We start from the raw sequence: 15,501 nt of genomic DNA, 5'->3' as shown, positions 1-15,501 counted from the left end.
TTGGGATTGGGGCCAGCTCCCCAGACCTCTCCACTGGTTCCCTACTCCACGTCGGCATGTTGCATTCACATCTTGGAGCACTGGGTTGAAGTCTGGTCCCTCTTTCCCTGTGGAGATATAAACAGTAGTCTCCCCTTGGGTGTGTTAGTGCCCTGTGCCCCCGCTACCCATTTATTTTTATTATTATTATTTTTTTCCCTTTCCCCACCTCCTTTTTAGTTGTCTACCACGTGTATCCCTGTATTTGGTCTGGTCCCTGCCATATTACTTGGTCCTCACCCCAGGAGTGTTTGTATACAGTAGCTTTTTCCTTATGCCCCTTTTGCATTTTTTAAATTAAAAAAAAAAATACCTTTATTGGGGGCTCTTACATCTTATCACAATCCATATAGTCATCCAGTGTGTCAAGCACTTTTGCACATATGCCACCATCATAATTTTCAAAGCATTCTCTTCCCAGTTGAACCACTGAGATCAGCTCCCCATTTCTTCCCCTTCCCTCCCCTACAAACTTTTGATAAGTTATAGATTATTATTTCCATATCTTAGATCATCCTTCGTTCCCCCCACCCACCCACTTTTCCGTTATTCATCCCCCTAGGAGGGGGGGTTCTAGGTTGATCCTGTGATCCATTCCCCCTTTCTCTCCCCACCCTCCCCTAATCCTCCTGGTATCTCTGCTCTCCTTGGCCCTGAGGGACTTTATCTATCCTGGATTCCCTGTGTTTCCAGCCGTTATCTGTAGCAGTGTGCATGCTCTGATCTAATTCGATCTGTAAGGAACAATTGAGGGCATGATAGTGGAGTGAAGGAAGCACCAAGGAACTAGAGGAAAGTTGTGTGTTTCATTGGTGCTATACTGCACCCTGACTGGCTCGTCTTTTACCTGTGACCCTTCTGTGAGGGGATGCCCAATTGTCTATAGATGGGCATTGGGTCTCCACTCCATGACCCCCTTCTCCCCCATTCACCTTGGGTATGGTTTTGTTCTGGGTCTTAAATGCCTGACACCTAATCGCATCGATACCTCATGATCACACAGGCTGGTGTGCTTCTTCCATGTGGGCTTTGTTGCTTCTCAGCTAGATGGCTGCCTGTTTACCTCCAAGCTTATAAGACCCCAGACACACTCTCTTTTGATAGCCGGGCACCATCAGATTTCTTCACCACATTTGCTTATGCACCTGTTTGTCTTCAGCGATCCTGTTGGTTAGGTGAGCATCATGGAATGCTGTGTTGTTAGAATAAAGTGTTCTTTAAGGCAGACTCTTTTTTTACCTGTTAAGTTAAACTATTATTCAATTTCAAGATGATTTCAGGAAAATTTTTTGGTGTAAGGTTTAAAGATTATCTCAGGGCAATAGTGTCTAAGGTTTGTCCACCATTCATGGCTTCAAAAAATCTAGAGTCCCTGAGACTTTGAAATTCTGTTATGCATTCTCCTCATCTCCCCTTTCTCCATCTTCTATGAAATTGTTCATCAAAATGTTCTGTTCAGTAATGGTAAATGGGCACCACGTAGTTCTAACGGCTTCATAGCAGCAATAAGCCACATGTTCCGTTGTAATGCCATCAAGCTCCTTCTGACTCATACAGACCTTATAGGGACAGGGTAGAACTGCCCCTGTGAGTTTTAGAGACTGACTGTTTATGGAAGGAGAAAACCCCATCTTTCTCTAGAGTCGCTGCTGGTGGTTTTGGATTGCTGACCTTATGGTTAGCAGTCCAACTAACCACTGTGCTACCAGGGCTGCAATATACATTCTTTCTCGTATTATTGATGTCCTTCCTTTCTTGCTCCAGGTGAATATAGAGATCAAGGGTGCCTTGAATGGCCACTTGTAAATTTTTAAGACCCGTAGACATTGTGCAAGAACTAGAAGTTGGAACAGAAGCATTAACCATATTGTTGAGCCAGTTAACTGGGATTTTGCATAACACCAAACCCCTAAATCTCCAAATCCTATGTGATGATTGATGTACATAGATAGTTCCAGCAGTTATTCTTTTTTTTTTAATTAGTTTTTTATGTTGCAACCTCATGATTTGAGGGGTGAGGCATTGTAATTTGAATCCAGGTTTATAGAGCAAACTAGTTTGCCATTCAAAAGTTCATATGAGGATGCTTCAAAAAAAAAGTTAATGGAAATATAATTAAAAGATCATGGAATTTTTCCATGACCTTTTGGAAGGGACCTTTGTACATATTTTGTTTTATAAAATTTAGTAGAAACCCTCAGTGTAACAGCAGCCTTCCTACTTCCTACTTCTGTAGGAAGTTTCCATTCATGCATCTTTGTGTTCTGAATGTTATTCTTGGTCTCGTAAGGTTGGGTGTTCACTACAGACCTGTCGTTTTGCATGAAAGGTGATCTCTGGGAGTAAGTTCATTTCCAAGTTTGAAGGATGTCTAAGGCCAAGGTCTCCGAGGATTTCACCAGTTTGTCAGACTAGTATTATGTTGAGGGTTTTTTTTGCCCAACAGTTTTTTTGGCTTTTAATTAACATAGATTACAATTCAGTAGTTCAATCATATCAAGAAGAGTTATATAGTCACATATTACAATCAGTTATTTTTGTTTTGGTCTATTTTTTTCTCCCACTCTCCAGGAATAGCTGTTGTGACCATGATCAGAGCACTTGGTAATAATAGGAGGGCGGGCACCATTCTAGTTCTACTGTGGTTTGCATGATCCATTGGTTCTCTGAACTAATTTATTTATTTTTTGAGCCTTTGATTGTCTTTACTCCTTTGTGGTCTGGTTGGACTAATAGTTCCATCATAGATGGCCAATTGTAAGTTTCTAATACAGTACTACATTCTCTACTCACTGAAATGAGATGTAGAACATTATTTTTTGAACTTTGTGAAACCAGTTGACCTAGATGGCCCCCCAAGACTGTGGTCCTATACCCTCAAGCGACTCGGTCCTTAAGCGTGGTTATGGAAAGAATTCTATCATTCCATCAAGTCTTAAATTTCTCATTGTTTTGAATGGCAGAGAAGCAAACCTGAGGCTCTGACCGATCATTAGTCTGTGACTAAAGAGACACCTGAAGTTTCTATAATTTTCCCACCTGTGTGCTCTATAATTTACCTAGATACATTCTTACAAGGACATACAAATATGGATATGGAAATATCCTAAACCTATATATAAGCATATGGGTTCAATGGAGCAATATTCATCACTCAGAAATGTAGATATTTTTGCTTTAACTTGTGACTGGAAAACCAATAAATCAAATAGCCTGATGTTACTTTGTATTTAAACACTATTGTTCAAATTAACTTCCCCTTATTCTACATAGGATGTGAAGTCCAGAAAGGAAAGGACTGGTAGTATCCAGTGTCTAGAGCACTGCCTGGCATGTAGTAGGTGCCCAGTAAGTAAGAGCTTTGTTGAATAAATGAACAATTAATGATGCATGAGATAAGGAAAGATAAATTGTTGGCAATGCTGGCACGGCCTTGGCAATACTTTGGCATCGGGGACGCCAGAGATGAGGCTGAAAAGACAGCCTAGTGGGTGGTTAGCCCGATGACAAAGGCAGGAGAAAGCTGCTGGGTGGTGGTGGGTAGTAAACCTGTGGCAGCAGGCAGGTCTCTTTATAGTCACAGGCTAATGGCAGGTCAGAGCCTCAGGTTTGCTTCTCTGCCCATCAAAACAATGAGAAATTTAAGACTTGTTGGAATGATAAAATTCTTGCCAACATCTGATAAGTGGTTAATTAGCAAGGAAACCTGGTAGGGTAGGAGAATGGAAGAGCTGTTTGTATTTGCCATCTGGATAGGTGTGTACAGAAAGACCAGGTTTCAGTTTTGTAGCAGTCATTGGGATTTTCCTTACTTTGGCCAGCAGACAAGACTGTGAGCCCTTGGAGGTGCTCTGGATTTAGGAGATCTGGGGAAAGGAGTTTCGAGGCTGTAACCTAGGAGGTTACAAGAATAAACTGCAAGGATGTGTGCCGTAGAATTTTGAAAGAATGAGTTCTGGAAAGCAGTACATAGATTTGTTCTCTTTATTAACTAAATGTCAACGTGTTCTTCAATCTTACTGAATACTAATTTCCTCTAGATTAAAGTCTAATCCTGTTAGTATTTTTATGAGTAGGATTTATTGGCTCTTCACACTGTTGATTATTTGTCTCTGGTCTAGGTCATGAGTTTGTTACTTAGGTGTACTGTATATACTCGAGTGTAAACTGAGTTTCTTAAGCATATTTTTAATGCAGTTTTTGTGGTAAAATTAGGCTGATATCGGGTCAGCTTATACTCAAGTATATATGGTATTTAGTTTACTCAGCAAAATCTTAGCAGTGTTAGATACATAAAGAGTTCACAGTCCAGTGGGGTAAATTGACATAAAAACAGATAAAATGAGATGAATGTAAGAGGAGACTTGCCTGACTTACACAAAGGAACAATAGCTAACCTTGTGTGAGAAAATTTGGCCTAAAAGAATGAATAGAGTTGGGTGGTGCTGCTGCTGAGGGTTCGTGTGTGGGTGGGCCAGGTGATGAATACAGATATCATGGTCCATGTGCAAACTGTGGCTTGCAGAGAAAGTTACCGTGGTTAACCCACACCTGAGACGCTCATCTTCTCCCGAGGGTGGGAAGTGAACCAGCAGCCCCAGATAGTGACATGGGAGAATCAGGAAGGCTGTGTACCTTGACACCAAAGAGTATTTGCTACAGACGGGATCACTGAAGCCCAAAGACAAAGTTTCCTGTATACTGTACTTGTGAATGAAGTTATCCTGAGATCTGTGGATAACATGGATAAGCTCCCTTGTTATCTTCACACAACAGTTGAATTAATGTTACATTATGGATCCCTAGCAGTATAGGGGAAATGAGTATATTGTTTGCTGTTAAACTCAGCCCTAGAGGTTACTCCTAGGTGCTGGGCACATACAGGCCTCTCACGAAAGAGTTAATCCCATATATGTTAATGCAGGCAGAAAGAGTGTCTTTGGATTATTGAGATTTTAAGTACCTTTCTACCTACCTTTTTAGTGATAGGAATGAATGGTAAAGCTTTTAATCAGCTACAAATGAGGATCGTGACTTTATACCTGAGCTTGCTGATCTTGAAACATGCTTTTGCTATTTGTTTTAGATGACACTTTTGATTTGTGGGCATATTAATGTTTAGATCAGGGAATGTTTAGACAATTGGAATTTAAGGGTTGTATTTGTGTATGTGCTTTGAGGGGTAGGAGTATTTTAACTTGACATGTATTAAGTTTAAACCTGCAAGAAATGATGGCTGGGGAATCATATGGGAATTCCCTCTGCAACTATGGGGGTGGGCGGTGGGGAGTTTTAAACACTTAGCCCCACAGATGTTACATTTTTTCTTTCTTTCATTTCCTGTGTGCTTGTCCAGGGTGAATTATGGGGCTTGTGACATTGTCTTGCATAATGCAAACTCTAGCGCCTGAAATATAGCCAGTGGAAGATCAGGTTACAAGAAGGGAGGTTTTAGCTTTCCACACCCCCAGCCTTTATTGCAGTGGATTGTGTGGATGAAAATGAGATAGACACATATGTACACAGACACCCCTGTCAAACCAGAGCACTGTATGAGAGAAGCTTATGTCCATTGGAAGTTGAGAACTGAACTACATCTTTTACTGCTAAGTCTCTAGCTCCACTTAGGCAGTCATTTTATCAAGGCCTTTTTATTTCCTCTAATTCCAGGTTTGCTACCTGGCTACAAACTGGAGAAGCTGGTGGCACTGCCAGTGTTGTGTTGAGGTGTTGGTGTCTGTCTAGGACCCAGTGCAAGTCACTCTTTGTTTAAATCAGGTAAGTGCCGTGGGTTGGGGGGATTCCTAATGGAACTTCTGGTTACTTGTTACAGTGTTTTAGTTCATCGAATTGAAATCAATTAAGTAGCTTTTTTCTCTGATGCCCTTCTAAATTGAAGAGTCAGCAAATATCCCTCCCCCCCCCTTTATTTTAATTAAGTGTATTCATTTGGAAGTATTTAAGATCATCTGTAAACTTGGCTTACATACGTAATCAGCTAATGTTTTGGTTTACAGTGTTTACCTACAGGAGAGCTTAAACAAGTTTGCAGAAAAATCCCATTTTAATTCCCCTTTTCATAAAGTGAAACCTGCTCAGCTCAAATGTTATTCGCATATGCATTTGTGCGTAATCTCTTTTTGTAGACACCCCACCACCACCACCAGTTTCCCCCCAACAATGATTTCTGTGAAGGACATGAATACATTCTTATACACATTTGATCTCTTCCCCATAGTACAGTCTTGACTTTTAAAAGTTTCACATATTTGTAATGTTCAGTTTTGATGTTATATAAATACATGTACCCAAAATTCTGTGTTGACATATCAAACTGCTGTCCAGGCTTTTTATTGGGGTGGGGGTGTGGCTGCGAGGTCAGGCAATGGCAGCTTTCCCTGTCTTTATTTCCAGTCCTTGGAAGCAGTAACTCTCAACTCTAGAGGTTTCTTTTGTTAGCCCCTTTCTGAATTCACAGTCGCCGCTTACTGATGGTCCATTTCTTTAATGCTCCTTTACTATGCTGGGTAGTGGGTGTTTGTAATGGATTTTCCCAGCTACCTCACTCCGCTCACATTTGGTTAGTGCAATGTTCACTGTTGAAAATATCATGGTTGTGTTCAAAGGTAACATCTCAGAAAAGTTTATCATTTGGGACATCTTTCATCTTCCCTTTGGGACTATTCTGGTTATTAATTACTGTAAAATTATCACTCAGATCTGTGTTTTTATTTTGCTGGATTTTCTGTCTTTCTTAGTAATTCATCTTCAGAGTCTAGCTAGAAGGATCAGTTTTCCAAATTATATTCCAGCACACCTCTGTGCACATTTGTTTCGTCGTCTTTGAGATGCCTCTTCAGATCCACTGTCTAAGGTGTGTGCACCACACTATTATTAAGAGTTCCCCTTATCGAATATCTGAAAACTGAGCTGTGGCATTGGACACAATTCCAGGCCTGAAGTGTGTCTTAAGAGCCGTAGGTCAGTAGTCTCTGTCCACCAGTAAACCTGTTGTCTTTATGATTTTGTTCCCCTTTTTTACACCACTCTATTCAGGACCTTCTAATGTGATCCTTTTCAGAACAGTTGGTAGTGGTAGCTCACATGCTTAGTTTTTGTGGTCTCAGGGTTGTGGAGACTGAAATTTACATGGGCTGTTTGTAAATTTCCATGTCTTTCAATTTTCATCACTCTTTACTCCTGATTGGTAATCATCTTAGGTAATTAATTGCTCACTAGCTTTTAACTACTCATTAGTCATATTATTCGACACTAGATTGTATCATGCTTCCTGAGCCTTTGTTAATATTAGGCTCTCAGGTCTGGTCTGCCCTCATTTACTAGTGCCTGGTGTAGTCCAGCTACGTACAGTGGTTCTCAACCTTCCTAATGCCGTGACCCTTTAATACAATTCCTCGTATTGTGGTGACCCCCCCCAACCATAAAATTATTTCCATTGCTACTTCATAACTGTAATTTTGCTATTGTTATGAATCGGGCGACTCCTGTGAAAGGATTGTTCGAGCCCCATAGGGGTCACAACCCACAGGTTGAGAACCGCTGAGCTAGGAAGAACCTGAGAACAAAGGTCAGGTTTCTTTTTGTAAGGTGATAACACACCCACCCACCACCACCATTCCTTCCATCTCCTCTTCACACTTTTGTGTGATAACCTTGTGAGAAAGTAATTTGATCTTTTTTTTTTTTGTCTTTTTTAACATTTTATTAGGGGGTTAATTTGATCTTTAAAAGACCAGTGTCTATGAAAAGATGAGACCACTTATTCCTAATAAGATAATCGTAGCTATGGTTTATGTGGACCTCCGTGTAAACAGTAGAAGCGTGTATGGTCACCTGATGAGCACTGTTCCCATGATCAAGAATGACTGCAGACTTATTTTTTGAAATCTTTAGTGTACACAGTCTGCTGGCTGAACCCCTTTCCAGACTGCTGAATATGGATCTTGATGGACATGTTTTTTAAAGCTTTTGTAGGTGTTTGCAGTGCATACCATTTGTTCAGTCCAAAGTCGTGGGAATAATGTCAATTTTTAAATTAATGAAATGTCACTGTTGACTTCCTAATTTAGTTTCAGAACGGGTTTTCCTTACATCTAGAATCTAGGCTAGATAGTATCTTTATTAAGTTAGAAAGCTGAGGTTTCAAACAAAAAACGAGATCTCATTTCCCAGTGATCATATAAACCCATTTAAAATGGTGTTAATTGCTGTTACTCTACTTTGGGGACATGAGGGGATCCTCTGGGGAGACAGGAAGATTCTCTAAGCTGCTGACAATACTATTTTTATTTCTCTAATGATGACAGATTAATTGCATAGATGATTTTAAGTTCAGTAGGCACTCGCATTAAAATGCAGGAGGATATACCACAAATTATATACACTGGGGATATAGTAATGAAAAAGTTCCAATTAATGGTCCCGCAGCCTACCAGCATCCCCGCTAACATCATAACAAAGGAACTTGTTTTCTAGAGGTCACGACCTGGAGAATATAGAATATGACCTTTGTCTGCCTTCTAGTGTCGCTTTTCATTTCAGCATAGGCCAGTCTAGCTAGGGAAAGTAGCTGAATTATCTATTCTAGATATACACTTAAAGGGAAGAAAATAGACTTGTTGAAACCCAGGGACCTTCCCAAAACACAGTGAACCCTCGTTTATCGCGGTCAATCGGTTCTAGACCCTACCGTGATAAATGAAATTCCGCGAAGTAGGATTCCTTATTTGTAAATCAATATTTTCGTAGTTAGAGCATAGAGGACATGAAAAAACACCCTTTAATCACCATTACACTCGTATTACCCAATTTATTAAACGAAAAAGGGAAAATACAGTAAAACATTTTGGACGTTACAATTATCATTTATTATTTATTATATTATTTATGGCATCAAGCGTGTACAGTATGAGCCAATCAGTGGCAGTAATGACAGAGCATGCGCTGTTAAACAAAAACCGTGATAGAGGGAAGCCGCGGAAGTCGAAGCGCAGTGGTGAGGGTTCGCTGTGCTCCCTTTCTCGCTGTGGGACTGCAGCTGACTTTAGCTTAAGTTATAGATACTATAGATCTCTGCTAGATGCTCCACCTTTATGACTTCGTGAGATGAATCACACTACTTCCATTTTACACATCAGCAGACAGTGGTAAATGAATGTCCAGCTGATGGGTGATAGCCAGAATTTGACCCACTTCTTTTTCTAGTAAAGCCACTGCTCAATGCAGAATCTGGCCATCCATTTAAGAACAGGACGTTTGAGATGGATAATAAGCTTCAGCATATAACTCTGCTTAATAGAAGCACCTGTCTTTGTGCCCATGAAATGTAACATTAAAAACACAATGAGAACTGGCTGTTTGTTACAGGAGTGAGGGTGGAGTGAGGGTAGGGAGGATATGGATAGGTTCCTTTTCCATGAAGCAGGGATCTTCCAGTTATTTGTGTCCTGTGGAAGTTACTTTTAACTTCCTGTGGAAGTTACTTATAGTTTTGTGCTGCTTCACTGTTCTTCAAAACGAAAGAAAACCTCCACAGTCTTACTATGAGCCTTAAAAATATTTTAAAATGTATTTTTCAATCTGTAATTATAAGAGGACAGAGAATTTGTCCTTCTTATTAACTACTTATAATACAAAGCCTGACATAGAGTAAAGTACTCAATAAATATTGATTGAATAAACAACACTCTTGGTTCCAGCTAGTGTGGGTGTTTTTTTGTTTGCTTGTTTTTTGTTTTTGAGGTTATATACTCACACTAAAAACAAAACCCCCCCCACTGTCATCGTCAGTCCCCACTCACAGAAACCCGGGACAACGCTTCTGAGGCTGTAACACTTCAGGGGAGCAGATAGCCTCCTATTTCTCCCTTCGGCAGCTGGAAGGCTCGAATCACAGAACTTGTGGTTAGCAGTCCGGCACTTACCTGACAGTGCCACCAGGGCTCCTATACGCACATTAATCTTACTCATATAACTAAAGATCAGGAATTGTGGCGTTTACTTTAATGAGGAAGCTACTTTATAAACTGGGAGGTTTGATTTCTTTCTTTTTTTTTTTTTTTAATGATTTTATTGGGGGCTCTGAACATCTCAACACAATCCATACATTTGCACATATGCCACTATCATCATTTTAAAAGCATTCTCATTTGAGCCCCTGATATCAGCTCCCTATTTCTTCCCCCTTCATCCCTCCCCCGCCCGCCCGCCCTCACAAACCCTTGACAAGTTATAGGTTATTTTTTTCCATGCCTTACATCGTCTTCTGTCACCCCTCACCCACTTTTGTTATTCGCCCCCCTGGGAGGAGGTTCTAGGTTGATCCTTGTGATGCATCCCCCCTTTCACCTCCCCACCCTCCTCTAATCCTCCTGGCATCTCTACTCTCCTTGTTGACCCTGAGGGGTTTATCTGTCCTGGATTCCCCGTGTTTCCAGGTCTTAGTAAGGTCATGATAGTGGGGAGAAGGAAGCACCAAAGAGCTAGAGGAAAGTTGTGTGTTTCTTTGGTGCTATACTGCACCCTGACTGCCTCGTCTCTTCCCTATGACCCTTCTGTGAGGGGATGTACAATTGTAGACAGATGGGCATTGGGTCTCCACTCCATGCCCCCTGCCCCATTCACCTTGGGTATGGTTTTATTCTGGGTCTTAGATGCCTGATAAGCTGATCCCATCGACACCTCATGATCACACAGACTGGTGTGCTTTTTCTATGTGGGCTTTGTTGCTTCTCAGCTAAATGGCCGCTTGTTTATCTTTAAGCTTTTAAGACCCCAGACACTATCTCTTTTGATTGCCGGGCACCATCGGGAGGTGAACACACAATGATCCAGTTTTTTGTTCTTTGATGCCTGATAACTGATCCCATCGACACCTCATGATCACACAGACTGGTGTGCTTCTTCCATGTGGACATTGTTGCTTCTCAGGTAGATGGCCGCTTATTACCTTCAAGCCTTTAAGACCCCAGATGCTATATCTTTTGATAGCCGGGCACCATCAGCTTTCTTCACCACATTTGCTTATGCACCTGCTTTGTCATCAGCGATCATGTCGGGAAGGGGAGCATCATGGAATGCCAGGTTAATAGAACAAAGTGTTCTTGTGTTGAGGGAGTACTTTTGTGGAGGCCCAATGTCCTTCTGTTACCTTAATACTAAACCTTTTGTATGCACATCTATTTCCCCATTGTCATATATAAATATATTTACACTTGTACATGCCTGTATTTAGACCTCCATAAATGCCTGTTGCCTCCTAGCTATTTACTCTATTTCCTTTTACTTTCTTCTTGTCCCACTATCATGTTCAGCCTTCATTTGGGTTTCAGTAATTCCTCAGTTACATTGCCCTTGATCATGTTCCACTAGGCCTCCTACATTCTCCTCTCATCAGTTTTGGATCACTTGCTGTTCCCTTGTCCCTGGGTTTGTTAACACCTTCCTTTTCCCTGACTTCCCCTCTCCCATGTCCGTCCCCTCCTGGAACCCATCCCCTCCTGGAACCCATGCCCTCCTGCAACCGTTGGTCCCGTTCTTTGCTCCTCCAGATTATTTGTTCCGCCTATCTTATCTAGATAGACCTGCAGGGATAATAATATGCACAAAAAATAAGACGGCAAAACAAACCAACAAGTGAAAACACAACAACATAAAAACCAATGACAAAAAAAAGAGAAGAGCCTGGAAATAGTTCAAGGTCTGTTCTTGACCTTTTAGGAGTATTTTCCGCTCGAGTATAATGGGGTGCCATGCCCTGGCCCCAAAGTTTATTTTTGGTATTCCCTGGTGACCTCGTTGCTCTGTTCCCATTGCTGTTCTGTTGCACCATTAGTGTTTTGCCTCAGTGAGGTGGGGTGGATTGGGCACAATTCCTGCACTGTGTCTCCAGTGTTGTCCCCCATAGCATTCAGCACATTTTATTAAAATGCAGTTGTTGTGGTAAAATTTGGTGCCTTGATTGGTACTTGGGTTGGTTTATACTTGAATATATATGGTACTTGTGATTTGATTCAAAAGTTGGAAACAAAGGAAGGATCTGTAGCTAGAAAATACGACCTTGGTTTTAGAAAGGAAACTGCTGGAAGTCCATAAGACCCAAATACGGTCTTGAGTGTACCCTACAGTTCAGGAATGGAATGTTGACACCTTGAACACCAGTGATGGAAGACCATTTGAGCTGTGGGGATGATAGCAAGAGCATCATACATGGAAAAAGCAAAAGGTCGTTAAAAAGAAAAGAAAGGACCACAACAGATGTGTTAAAAGAGACTGAAACTTGCTCTTGAACATAGAGTAGCTTGTGTGAGTGGAAGACAAAGGAGCTGACCAGTACATGTCAGAGGGTAGGCCAAGAAGATAAAGTAAACCATTGTAATGAGATGTGTGAAGACCTGGAGTTAGAAAACCCGAAGAAGGAAGAACATGGTCAACATGTCTCAAGGTGTAAGAATGAAAAATTCAGGCCTTGAATTGTTAAAGATTGCTATGAGCAAAACAGTGAACCCAATCAAAAGAAGATGGAAGGAAGAAATACAAAGGACCGTGGTCCCAGAAAGAGTTGGTTGTCATTCAGCCATTTTTTTTAGAAAGTAGCATCTGATCAAGAAGTAATTGGATTGAAGGAAGCAGGCCAAGCTCCAATGAAGGAATTAGCCAAAGACAAGGATAATATCCATTGAAATGCTTCAATAGCTAAGGCTTCAATAGCTAAGGCATCACTGGAAGCATTCACTTTTCTATGCCAGGAAACTTGGAAGACAGCCACTTGGCCAACCGTCTGGAAGAGATCCATATTTGGACCAAAGAAAGACGACCCAAAATTATTGAACAATACCATTAATGTTACATATAAGCAACATTTTGCTGAGGATAGTTTTTTATAATTCTGCATCCATACATCGGTGGAGAACTGTCAGAATTTCAAGCTGGATTCAGAAGAAAAGCAAAACTAAACTCTGGCACCAAGTTGATTCCTACTCATAGTATCTCTTCAGGGCAGTGCACAACTAAATGCTCCAGTGGGTTTCTTAGATTATAACTCTTAGGAGACTGGAGACTCATTTTCTCCTGTGCAGCTGGTGATTTTGAACTTCCAGCCAAGACTCCTTGGATTCAGAAGAGAGCATAGAATAAGGGACATTGTTGGCATCAGTTGGATCCTGGCTCAAAGTAGAAAATTACAGATGCTTACTTTTATTTTATTGACTATATAAAGGCATTAAATTGTGGATTGTAGCAAATTATGGCTAACGTTACTAAGAATAGGAATTTCAACATACTTCATTGTACTTTTATGAGCTTTTACATAGACCAAGAAGCATTGTTTAACCTGAACAAGGGAATTCTGCATGGCTTAAAATTAGGAAAGATGTATGTCAGGGTTGTAGCCTTTCACCATGGTTAGTCTGTATGCTGAGCAAATCCAAAAAGCTGGGCTGTGAAGAGCATGGTGTATGAATACTACAGAATCTAAGCAACCTATTCAAGCCCTTCATTGAGGCTATTGCCCAGTCCATCTCAAGAGTTCTTACATCCCTATTGACTACTCCACCAAACATGTGGCCTGTACACGTGTGTCCTTCTAGAGAAGTGGCCCTCCTGTTGTGGACAATGCAAGCCAGCTACAATATGGCTTTCATTGGCTAGTCTTTGAAAGTAGAGGCCATTTGTCCTAGTTTAATTTAGTCTGGAAGTTCTTCTGAAACCTGTCCACCAGTTAGAGACCTGGAACTTAAAAGTACAGGGGGTATAACTTCAGTATCATAACATCACGCAAGCCATGTCAGTACAACAGACTGACAAATAGGCAGCATGAAATGACATTTTAATCTGTTTAAATTGGGTTACCTATCACCCATTTATCGGGGAAGCAAACCACCCATTTAAATTAAAATAAGTGTTACTTTGTAGAACTCTCATACTTTTAAAATTTTGGCTTTTCATTTGTGAGCCTTTGGAATAAGGATTGGGAATGAAAACTTTATGGTGTGTTCTAATAAGCTGAGGAAAACCACTGTTGGGTGCTTCCTGACTGCTGCAGGGAAGCAGCCAGCACTATTTAAAAGCCTGGTGCTTTATCAGGAGTATATCTAGCACATGATGATGTCTAAAATTGGTTATGATGCAGGCACTGACGTGACAGTTAACACTATCAGAAGGAAATGCTCTTTTAAATAACGTACACAAGATCTCTTAAAGAAATTGAATGTTGTTTGAGATAATAGTAAGTGATTTGTAAATAGTAAGTTTAGTCATAGAGTAAGGGTGGATGAAAAGTTAAAGAAGTAGAAAGAGAAATCACTACACAGACATTAAATGTGCCGTGGAATCATGCCAAGTAGTTCAATGTGGGTCTCTACCCTACACCTCACTCAGGTGGCCTAGTCTAGGGGTTCAGAGATTTAATCTTAACAGATTTAAATTTTAATCAACTTTATACATGTGGAAGGGGTTAGGTCAGATTTCTTTTTCATATTTTTATTTTGTATTGCTTTGTTTTGGGGTAATAGTATGAGGTGACTTAAAAGTTCAGGAAAAAATTCCATATTCTTTTAAATCCCTTTTCCATGAACCTTTTGAAGCTCCTGAGTATACTTGTTTTACCTTTTTTTATTTACTTGACAGGTAATCTTTTTCCCTCCATATGCATAAACCATTTAAATTTAAGGCCTTTCTGCAGCCTTTTGAATGTGACCCTAGTATTTTAAGGCCCGAGGCATAGGGGTGTGGCTTACACGGCAGCTTGATCATTCAGGGCTGCCATGCTTGGAAACTCCCTCAAGGTGTCCTCTTGAGAAGTTGTTTTAGGCACTGCCTAGTTCTGGGAACTTAGTCTTTTGCTAGATAGAACCTCTCAATCAGTCATGCTCAGGATCCAAACACTGGGGCACACTGTAGTGACTCCTCCCAAAGGCTTGTTCTCTTGAGCCTGGCAGACCCCATGTGCCAAGCACAAGACTAGCCTAAGCACTAGGTACTCTGAGGCGGGGTACAAGTCTTCCTGGAGGAAGAAGAGTAATCTAATTCTTCATGTCTTTGATTTTTTATGTAGATAAGTTGCTTTAGCTGTCTCTGACAAGATCTGGGAGCTGAAAATTAGATTTTTTGTTAGCTATGTAAAAGTTATGTGATATTACATATCTTAGGGACCACAGCTTTGGCATTTGTGTTTGCTTTGTTTTTTTGCTTTATTATTTTAAAAAATCATTTTACTGGGGGCCCATCCAACTCTTTACCACAATCCATATGTGTTTTGTTCTTAAGTAAAATCCATCTATCAGCTAGCTGTTCTCTCAAGAACCATTGATCTGCCTGGCAGTTAAATAAGTTACTTGGGTAAAGACAGCTTAGCCTTTAAAAAGACTTGCATACAAGTTCACTACTCTCCTAGGGCTGCAGAGTGAGGATTATTGACTCTACGGATCCTCGAGGTGTTCTCCT

At 40.7% G+C, this 15,501-nt stretch overlaps 1 protein-coding gene across 1 annotated transcript in view; it reads left to right on the top strand.

Annotated features, from left to right (window-relative positions):
- The window catches only part of THRAP3 (thyroid hormone receptor associated protein 3), a 50,760-nt gene that overhangs the window by 14,138 nt on the left and 21,121 nt on the right, over positions 1-15,501 (top strand). Inside the window, exon 2 of the mRNA XM_004704963.2 lies at positions 5,710-5,817. The gene's annotated coding sequence lies outside the window, so the exon portion shown is untranslated. The remainder of the gene's footprint in view (positions 1-5,709; positions 5,818-15,501) is intronic.

Source organism: Echinops telfairi, unplaced genomic scaffold, assembly GCF_000313985.2.
Source record: "Echinops telfairi isolate 266 unplaced genomic scaffold, ASM31398v2 ScPeMD7_7457;HRSCAF=8495, whole genome shotgun sequence".
Classification (NCBI taxonomy): domain Eukaryota; kingdom Metazoa; phylum Chordata; class Mammalia; order Afrosoricida; family Tenrecidae; genus Echinops; species Echinops telfairi.
This window is presented reverse-complemented; position numbering and strand designations above follow the sequence as displayed.